The 11111-nt window shown below is 46.0% G+C and overlaps 1 pseudogene; it reads right to left on the minus strand.

Annotated features, from left to right (window-relative positions):
* Nucleotides 1–9216: 9216 nt before the first annotated feature.
* Nucleotides 9217–9819, minus strand: LOC104874273 (annotated as a pseudogene).
* Nucleotides 9820–11111: the final 1292 nt, after the last annotated feature.

Below are 11111 nucleotides of genomic sequence, written 5' to 3' on the forward strand. Positions count from 1 at the left end.
CCATTTCTGCCTGCAGCTACTCTATTAGTATAAGGGGGCTGTACGCTGGCAGCAGGTTCTTTGAGCTGTTGCCTGACCACCTGCATGGACTCTTGTCTTCGCCTCTTTAAATCCTACAGCCCTTTCAGCTTTTTCATAGCCTATACATAATTGTGTGAAGTGTGATTTGAGTGTTAATAGCTGTTTAGTAATTAAGATTAAAAGGAAACAGAGAAGTTGAAATTGCCATGGTCAGGACTCTTAAGTGAAATCTGGAGTGCTCAGTGAAGTAAAAGTGACGAAACTGAAGGAGTTTGTGCCTGCTGATACTCAGTAAATCCTGACATCGTGCATAGGCACAAACATGCTAGTCTATATTAATGGCATTGCTCACTCGTGATTCCAATCCATTGTCATTCCTCTTTACCATCTATTCATTTACCAAATAGACATTAAGCACCTACTGTGTGCCAGATGCTCCCTCGAACAGTTACATGCAGAGAGTTAGAGATGGGGCCAAGAGGTCTAAGTCACGCTGCCCAGGGCAGAGACCACACCCCTTCTAAGGACTTCAAATGCCTAATTCTTTGCTTACTATAAGTGGTACCCAAGTTCTTTCTGCCACCCCTCAGTCCCTTTGGGCCTAGATAAGAGGCCTCTTCACCCCTTCCAGGAAGGATCTAAGAAGCCCTTCAGAATTGGGTTCATCTGGTCCTCTACAGCATGGCTTCTCTTCCCACACACTTTGATTTCTTGGCACATTGAAACTAAGGTTATATCATATCTGCTATACTGTATTATGAGCAATGCAGGCTCAGGATACGTGTCTAGTCCATCTTTGTATCCTCAGCAGTCCCATAGTGTATATTGCTCAAACCCCATTGAACAGATGATTGAATGAATGAATGTATGAATATTCATAAATGGAAAGACAAACTATTATCTGGCAGGGTCTGGAGAGAGCAGAATTGTTTGCTCAGCATAAAAAATACACTGGAATTTGGGACAAGGGAAGGGAAAGAAAACCAGTAAACAATGGGGATCTGAGTAAGTAGAAATAGCCAAGAAACTTTAAGGACAGGTAGTTTAGTATTTATACCTGTGGTTGGTGGCTAGTGATGGAATTATCTCCCACTGTTCTCCCCAGTTTTCAGCAAAGGATGCTGTACCCTCAGACCCCCTGGATGAGGGGTGGGAGGTCACAGAAATGCAGTTGTATTGTGTATTAAAGATGAAGCCAGAGAGAGGTTTGGGACATCCACAGAACTACTGTAATTCTGTAGAACCAGTGCTCAGAACCGAAGAAAAATTCAAGCTCAAGGGAAAATTAGAAGCCAGAGGAAGAGGCTGAGATGGGGTTGAGGCTATTTCATTTGAATCTTGAAGGCCAGTGTGTTTAATAGCTGGCATACAAATGGGTGAAAGAATAGTGAATTAATGACTGCTAAGATGTGAAGGGCTATCATAGTTTTCAGTTTTAGTGTCTTCCACAAAACAAAATATTTCAATGCCTCTATCTAGTATCCCACAAAGTGGCCTCAGGGTCTAAGAGCAAAAGAAGTCATTCGAGGACTCTTTCACTTTATTGGCCCTGATTTCAAGGATCTTTTTAACCCTATCTGGCCTGATAGACCCTACAGAAGTCAAAGGTGACAGCTGCAAGTGTCTAATTCTCGTCACCATATTGCAGACTGACCCACTGAGAATGGCAGGAAGCTAAGCAAGAAAAACACCAGGTTTCTAATCCAAGTTAAGAAGTCTGTGTGAGCCTATGTGAGTCAAACTGGGAATCCCATTTCCTCAAACTATGACACGATGCTGTTGGATAGGACCAGCCCAATTTAAAGAGTTGTCTCAGAGCTTCTGCAGGTCATACCTGATTTATTTAAACACAATCTTTGGTTTCCTTGGGCAACCTTTATTGCTTTACAACATAAATCCCAAATAGAAAGTAGGCAAATGCTAGTTGAGATGGGTGGAGGTTACGGAAATAGATGTACAGACGCCTGGCTTGAGCAAGTGATGACAGAGAACAAAGAAGGTCACAAAATGAGAATCTGGAAGAAAACAACAATTCTGAGGACAGAACAGAGTGAGCTATTTATAGGGCTATAAAACCTCATCACCCCATAAAACTTAAGAATCCCTGAAGGTACCTCTGGGGAGGCAGAGGGAACAGCAGTGCAGTTCAGGCCAAGTCAGTGACAGCTGAAGCCTGTGACTAGGGCCTTTGCTTGGTGCTCAAGCACACACCACAGACAATGGCTGTGTTCACAGTGATAGCCTTGAGTTGACGCAGAACAGTGGAAATGGGTTTTACCACTTACTAAAGAAGGCAGAGGTGAAGCATGTTTTAGAAAGATACTATTAAAAATGGTAACAAGCCAGGCATGGTGGCACACCTGTCATCCCAGTACTCAGGAGGCTGAGGCAGGAGGATCTCTGTGAGTTCGAGGCCAGCCTGGGCTACATAGTGAGTTCCAGATCAATCACAACACATAGTGAGACCCTGTTTAAAAAAAAAAAATGGTAACAAGATAAAGCAGGATCATGGCGAGCTGGATTAAAAACCAGCCTCATCCTAACCAGGCCATGAAGTGCACAAGTAACACAACACCAGTGAGCCTGAGTTTCCTCATCTTCACAAGGAAAAGAATAAGCTGCCTCTGGAATTGTGAAGCAACACAGACTGCAGCCAGCGATTGGCCCTTAATAGCTTAGGCTTCGGTTATCAAGGAGACATGCAGATTTTGTATGTCCCTACCACATCCCTGAGCATTTAAGCATTGCATCAAGATTATTACAAGGGGCCGGGGATCTAGCTCAGCGGTTCGGTGGCCTGCCTTGCAAGCGCAAGGACCCGAGTTCAATCTCTCGTATCAAAAAAAAAAAAAAAGATTACCGACCACTCGTAGTCCCAGCACTCTGGGAGGACTGCAAGTTCAGGCCCAGCCTGGGAAACTTAGTGAGCGAGCAAAACGCTATCTCAAAATTTAAAAAAAGTTTTTTTAAAGACTTGGGATGTAGGTCAGTGCAAAGGTCCTGGGTTTGACCCCTAGTACTTACTGGGAGAGAGAGAGAGAGAGGGAGGGAGGGAAGGAGGGAAGGAGGGAGGGAGAGAGAGTGCAGATGGACAGACAGACCAGAAGGTTATTGCTACTGTTGCTGCTGCGGTAGTAGCTGTCACTGTCAATCCTCCAGTCCCATGAGAGACTCCAAGCACATTGGTCACACTGCCAGGAGAGTCATTATGTTCAGGTCTGAGATGAGCTCTCAGTTCACAGGCCACCTCTCCAGTAGAAACTTCTCCTCACCAGTATCTCGTATGCAGATGGCCCACCCTCCTCTGCACTCCCAGACATTTGTCCTTACCTCTTCTGCATGTGAGGCCTGTGAGCTTTCCATCACTAAAACAGAATACCCTGGGATCATCAACTTTTAAGTAGAAAAGGTTTGTTTTGACTCCCAGTCTTGGTGGCTTGGCTGGCCCCATTGCTTTGGACCAATAACGAGGCAGCACATCAGGGACAGGATAAGTGGAAGAGCGAAACATGGCTTATATCATGAGCCAGGGAGCAGAGAAAAAGGCAGGCACTGGTATCTGACAGTCCACCTCAGGGGCACACTCCCAGTGACCTGAGGACCTCCCAGTAGGTACCACCTCTGGGAGGTTCCAAACTTCCCAGTTGCATCACCTGGCAAGTAGATCTTTGACTCTCAAGGGACACTCAGTCCACGGCTTCCTTGTCTTTGTGCAGATGGGACCCTCTGATGTGTGACAGACTCATGGCTGTCAGGCAGACTGGCCTCAACCCTATACATTGGCCAAGCTGTTTTACCTGTGTACCCCCATAATCCTCCCTCTTTCCCAGGAAATAAGACCTAGCTATGAAATAATCAGCCTAGAAACTAGAGATGGCAGCCCCCAGTCAGCCTGTCCTTGCCTTACCTGCCTTGCAGAAGAGTCACCGAGCAAGAGAACAGTAATGGAAGGTAATACAAGGATAGGCTGATCAGGGCTGGCAGTTTTTATGTCAGTTTTCAAAGTTTTATTTCCCATTTAGGTCTAACATTTGGAGGAAACATGGTAATCTGTAAATGGAGGATTAGAAATATCTCCCTCATGCGGATAGTACGAGGACGAGAGGAGTTGTAACCTAAACTTTTGAAAAGACTATCTGGAGGTATCCAAAGTGTCACCAAATATTAACTAATTGGCTTTATTATTATTTGTATATAATATTTCCTTATGTATGTATACTACACGTATGCATACATAAATATACATGTGTATGTAACGTAATCACAAATAGAATGCTTGGTGAATGTTTTATGAAGTCAGTGGGCTGGCGGAAACCCTGTGACTTTGCATGGAGAGGCCGTGTCCTTTCCTTTCTGATGCACAGGCTCATGGAAGTGGGGAAGAGTGTGGGGACCAGGACTTGGCAGCAGACACTGAAGCTCTTTCTTGATTTTACAAGACACCGTTTCTTGTAACAAGACAGAGGAGGAATTCAGAGGATCAGGACCCTTGCCCAAGGCATTCAGGAAAGGAATTCCATCTGCCCTCCTGTGTAAATAAACAATACAGCACGGACTGGTGTCCTTTCCCCTTGGGAACTCACTTGTTCCCAAATCTTGTTTTTATTCTCCTCTGCCTTTGTAGAATGATAAATCACTAAACTGCAAAGTGGATTCAGAAAGCCAAAGGTGTATGCATTTCTCCAGCCAGCGCAGCAGATCCCATCCCAGGAACTCAGGGAGCCGGAGCCAGGGAGACTTGGGAAGGTCCCCGAGAGCCAAGGCCAGGATCCACCCCGCTCTGCTCGGGTGTTGAGGAATCTGAGAGGGATTCCACAGGTCTCTGTAAGACCCGCAAAGAGCACATGTGGCGTTTCGACACCTAAATTAAATGAAATTAAAATATTAGCCCCCATGGCTGAGTCTGTCAAGTGGAGGCCCCGCCCCGCCTCCTGGGACTCTCAGTGGGTCAAGCGGTACATGCTGGAAAGGAGGCACGGGGTGCTTGCTCTCTTTGGCCCTCACAGGGCTCTGGGACCCTTGGAGGGACTTTGGCTGAGTCCGAGCCTTCATGCTTCTGACAGCCCATTAACCCATGGCGGGGCTTCTGCACATCATATCTGCTCTTTCTGTTCCCTCCCTGCAGCCAGGGAGCAAAAATAATTGTCCACCTTATTTCCCAAAGTCACAAATTTTAAAAAGTGTAATTAATGTAGTTTGAAAGTTCTTCGAAAAAGTGAAAACTGTTTAATACATTTTTTAAAAATACACTATAATTTGTTGGAATTAAGATTTAGACTGTGGCCTTTGATTATTGAAAGTTTATCACCTCAAGCAAGTAGAGGAAAGGCTTAAATACCTTTAATTCTCACTAGGATGTACATGACTGATATAAAAACCCTTATGAAAAGAAAAATTTTAGTAGAGTAGAGGAAATAAGTGCAGGGCACCTGTGGATTCAAAATGTGCTCCACACAGGTACAGCTAAGAGCACTAGGAAAACTCTTTCCCTAACTCACAGCCTTTGGGCTGGCCAGGACACACAGCTGTTTTAATCCCTGTGTCAGGTTGTCCTCTGCCAGGACCCGCTGCCTCGGTCATTTATAAACAGAGAGGCAAGAGCTAGTTGTCATAAGGTATCTGGTTTCAGAAACAAGTGCTTTTGCTACAAGTATTTCAGCAGCAAGGAGCCTGGTGTCCCTGGTCTACCCACATCCAGGGCATGAGGCCCTGCCAGGCTCCAGCCCTCTGTCTCTCAGGCTTATCTGCAAGTCATCGGGGAAGTCGCAGAGCTGCTGGTGCCCAAGGAGCCTGACTGTCACATAATCTCCGTCCTCTCTCTCACCCACCAGAACTCCCTGTCCCACAAGTTCCACAGCAGCCATTCTTGTCTCCTGTCATCAGGTCCAGGTGACAAGCTCAGAGAGTGTCCAGGAATGTTGCTGTCTAGCTGGGCAAGTGGCTTCCCACCCTGCAGTGGCCAGAATGTGGAGGTGAAAGAATTAGTTCTGTTTCCTCCTGGAAATGACCAGGATAATCAGGGCTGGGCACAAGTCCACTGACTACCCAGAAGGACAGGATGGAGACTTGGCCATGCTTGTTGGGGAACCAAAGTGCCTCTCAGCTGCCAGGTTCTACCCCCGAGCCCCAAAACAAAACCTAGAGGACCTCGTAGACAAGAATGGGTCTCTCTTGAGTCTCTTCACTTCTGCTCAGTAGACCTTCATCTGGTGTTCCCCACATCCCCAAGTCTGGCACTAAGGCCATCTCCACATGAACCCCCACTGGTGCTCACGGAAGGGAGAGGGGTCTCTGAAAGGAACCCTATTCCTCCTCCTCCAGTTCTACTTCTCCAGGGCACAGGATGGGATGGGGTGTGCAGGGGAGACTGTTAAGGTCCTGTCAGCCCCAGGGCAATGCCTCAGGTCCCCTGTGAAACACTCCCTCCCTCGTTTCTTCTCTGCAGAGGGGGAAGGGGCAAAACCTTCCAAAGGATTTTATGAAGCTCTTTGAGCAGAATGAGAGACAAGGAAAAGGAATGGAATTTCTAGCTATTCAACTATTTTGTATATGGGGGGACTGGGGATTTATATTTACTGAGTTGTATTCCCAGTCCCTCTCCTAAAAAAGGAAAAAAAATTATTTTGAGAGAGGGTCTTGTGAAGTCAGTAAGTTGCCAAATGGGGTTCAAACTTGCAGTCCTCCTGCTTCAGCCTCCCAGAGAGTACCACCACAGCCAACTTACAGTTGCTCTTCAACAAATTAATGAACCGCTATCATGTGCCAGGTACTGTGCTGGCAATGGAAATGAAATAAGAGAGAGCTGACAGGTTTGATAAACCCAAGTGCTGATTGATGGTCCATTGGTTCTTAGAGTCAGCACTCACCCATCCCTCCTCTAATCCCATTTGTTTGACAATTAAAAAAAAAACCTGATGGGCCGGGATTTAGTTCAGTGGTTCCTGCCGCCTGCCTCGGAAGTGCAAGGTCCAGAGTTTGATCCCAGGTACCAAAAAAAAGAATACAATTTGCTCTCCCATGTGAGCTGGGAAAACCTAAACTCCCCACAGGCTAAAAGTTCATGTGAACAGACATGATTAAATAGTAGTTGTCACGGCAGTGGAATGTCATTAATTACCCAATTTGAAACTGTTCTAGTTCACTTCCACCAAAATTACATCCTGAAACTATAGCATCTGAGAAAGTGCACAATACTTAACTCCTACTAGAGTCATGCGTGGCATTCACACACTGAGAATTGTCTACACAGTAGGGGTCATCGTTTGTATGGGGGGAAGGGTGGGAGAAGGGAGGGGGAAGGAGGGAGCGGAAGCGGGGAGGAGGGGAGGAAGGGAGTAACCCTTCCACAGAGAGATACTGAGCATTAAATCTAACCCCCAGCTGGTACACACATTTTTAAACACTGCTGTGTGCAGACTATATAAGGTGCTGATAGTTCATCATTGCATAACAAATCACCCCAAAACAGCAGCTTAAACCAATCATAATCATTTAACGTTTCTCCTGATTTCTATGGGTGTGGACCCAAGACCGACCATTTTGGAGGTACTGGCCCAGGTCTCCTGAACTTGCTGTGCCATGGTCCAGCGTCTGCTGGGGCCACAGCCCACAAGGGGGCAAGTTGGTGCTGAGTGTTGGCCTTTCTACATGTCGCGAGCACCGATTTGCGTTTCGGGATCACGGGTCAGCGCATCAATGATTGTCAATTCGGTTTCGTTTTGATAAATGCTTTTACTCTCATTAACAATACAGAAACAAGCCCACACAAAGGATACAACTACAATTGCCAGCGCAATATAGAAATAATGCCAGCCCATAATCTCTCTAGGCAAATCATAAGTGCTAGCATGCCGTGGATGAGGGCATACGACCTGGTGGGTGTAGTCTGGTCCTCGGCTTCGCAGGTTCGAGCCGCGACTTCGATGTTGCTCAAGTTGGTTTGGCTCTCTCGTCTCAGCAAACAGGATCCTCGGCTCAGCAGTCAGGATCTGGAACAGAGTGTCTGCGTCTCGGGCAGAGCTTCAGCTGGTCATCTTGACGGGGTCGTCAAGCAACGACATCTGTCTGTAGTCTTCTCCTTTTATACCTTAAATTATCTCTATCTAATACATTCATATGTTCTATCTAAGTTAACTCCTCAACACTCTCCATTACCTCACTTCAAACTCTTAATCGTATGTCACAGCAATCACGTGTCACAGCAGATGGTCGGGGGGAATTCCACACATGTCACAGCAAACTCTTATCTGTCCTAACACTCAGCTCCCAGGCTGTCAGCTGTCAAGCTGTCAGCTGTCAAGCTTCACTCAGTTTCACTCTAGTTTTATTTTGCTTAATTCTGCTTTTTGTGGGGTCACAAAGTCCTATGTTTTACATGTTCACTACACTACAGCACTCCTTGAGTCTTTAAAACATGGATCTGGCTTCCTCCAGAGTTTGAAATGCAAAGGACTAAGGCTAAGGCGGCAGTGCTTTTTAGGACCACACCTTTGTCCTGTCATTTCTGTGTGTTCTTTGGTCACACACACAGTCTGGGTTTGGGGCGGGAGAGGCTGCTGTACAGAGGTTGAGGTCCTGGGAGTGTGGCTCCCCGGGCTGTTCAGCATGATTATTACCTGTTTTCATCAGTGTGGCGCTCCTGGCTAAGCTCTCTGCTGCCCAAAATAGACCAGAGGCTGTGTCCACTTAGCAGATCTCTGTGTATGTGTAAATGGACCCACTTGAGAGAATTTTATGGCAGTAAAGCAGACAATTCTAAAATTCCATCAAATATCATTTAGCCGATTTTTGAACATTCAGAGGCCTCCCCGATTGTACCTCTGAGAGGGCACCACTGTTAACAGTTGGCTTTGAGGGGGGCTGGGCATTTAGCTCAGTGGTTCCACCACCTGCCTCGTAAGTACAAGGCCCAGAGTTTGATCACCAGTACCAAAAAAAAAATTGGCATTGAGTTCTTCAGGTTTTTTTATATTCTTTTCCCCCCATTAGATCAGATTTATTGTTTAGCAATTGATGAGTATTTTAAATGCTTAATAATAATTGTATCCATTATATCTGTGATTGTTTAACTTTCTCATGGAGAAAAAGAAACCCAAGCATAAAAATACCTGCTGCGGCTTCAACACAGTTTTGGCTTTTACAGATACTTGGGGGCATGTCTACCAGGTGGGCAGAGAGGCACCACCTAGTGACCAGTCACAAGCTGTGACCTCTGGCCCACTGCTCAATCCATCTCCAGATCTGGTCTACGTTGTCCTGCCAGGCAGCTGGTTCACAGTATCTTCCTTGTATGATAACATGGCCTCTTCATAAAGAACTTGAAAGGGCCAGGGATTTAGCTCAGCGGTTCAGTGGCCTGCCTTCTAAGCACAAGGACCCAAGTTTGATCCCTGGTACCAAAAAAAAAAAAAAAAAAGAACTTGAAAAATCTCACACTCGATACTGTCTCCTAATTTCTTCTCTTTCTAATCCCTTGTTTCAAGTCTTTTGTATAGTTATACTGTTACCTGTTCTCAACATATCAACTGCTTGAAACCACAGTTCAGGAAAGAAATCACAACCACAGGAGTCAACAATAACTCCACCTTCTGCCATTTGGTTCTCTAACTCATCAACCACTTTTTCTTCATCTAAAATGGGACACTCACACCTTTCATCATAGCCATTATATAACGCCCCTTCTCGAGCTACACCACCCACATTAATATACTTCAGGCCTGATCTGGACGCAAGTTCTTTGCCTAGCGTGGTTCTTCCAACTCCTGGGGTACCAATGATCGGGATGTTCGGGAACACCATAGTCACTGATGGTGCGCTCCAGGTGTGACAGTTCACTCTCCCTGCACACTGCGAGGCATAGCTGGAAGGGCTTTTTATATTCTTTCTACTGATTCCCTCTTGCTAATAGCATTTGAAGATGTTTATTTCTGTCCATCTCAATAGATCCTTTCTTAAAGCTGTTCCCCTTTAGCTGTTACCTTAGCTCTCTTACCCCTCCACAGCCTAACTTCTTCAACAACAGGGCTACACTCCTCACTTCCCAGTTGCTCCCAAAACTATTTGTGCTGGCTTCAGCCATCAGTATTCCATGAGAATGGTCCCCTCCGAGGTCCTCAGGGTCCTTGCTGCTAAACCCAATGGATACTGTTAAGTTGACCTGACCTCTAGCACCAACTGATAACTGTTGACCACAGTCCCCCAGCCCTGGGTTTTCTCCTTCTCAGCTGCTCCTCCTCAGTCTCCACTGTAAGCTGTATTCTTCTGCCCACCCGTTCCTTGTTGAGGGTCCTGCCCTCGTTCCTCACCCTACACAGGCCTCCAGGTCAATGTCATCCATTCCCGTTCCCATCCCTTTGCTTGCCATCTAGAAGCTAACATTTGTAAACCTTTGTTGCTAGCTCAAATCCCTCTTCTGAGCTTCAGAGCCACATAGCCGACTTCAGTGAATAGCCTTGGTCAGTTGCCAAACTCCACTGTTGAAAGCTGGATTTGTCATCCCTACCTCCACAAACACTCACACGGGTCTCCTCGTCTGTATTCACCCATCTCAGGAAATAACACCTTTATCTATTCAGCTCCCCAAGCCAGAAACCCAGGCATTAATTGTTCTTGACACCTGCTTCTCCCTCACCCCTCAGATCCGTGGGTTGCCATGTCCTGAGATTCTGCTATATCGCAAGAATCTCTGGGATCCACCCATTCATCTCCGTTCCTCCAGTTCTCCCAACACCATTCACAGTCATGACGCAGCCTCCTAACATGACCTCCCTTTCTAGTCTTGTGCCACAATCCACTTAACTACTCTCGTGTCAAGGTATGTTTAGGTTTCATCTACCTAATTATTCTTTTTAAAAAGTTGATTGTTGCATTCTCTGTTAATTTAAATTTTGATTGCTTGATCTTAACAGGCTTGAAATTAAGCTTTATAAATAATCAGGAATAATCACCTAATTCCATTCTGTACAGACAAAATGGCCAGAATTATGTGTAGCCCAGATGTCTGAATTCCAGTATCTTGCTGTGATGGACAGTCAGCCCAAACTGGCTGTATCGAGCAACTGGATTGCCACCACCAACCAGTGTCTGCTCAC

This window comes from Fukomys damarensis, unplaced genomic scaffold (assembly GCF_012274545.1).
Source record: "Fukomys damarensis isolate Sample0158 unplaced genomic scaffold, DMR_v1.0_HiC HiC_scaffold_25, whole genome shotgun sequence".
In the NCBI taxonomy this organism is placed as follows: domain Eukaryota; kingdom Metazoa; phylum Chordata; class Mammalia; order Rodentia; family Bathyergidae; genus Fukomys; species Fukomys damarensis.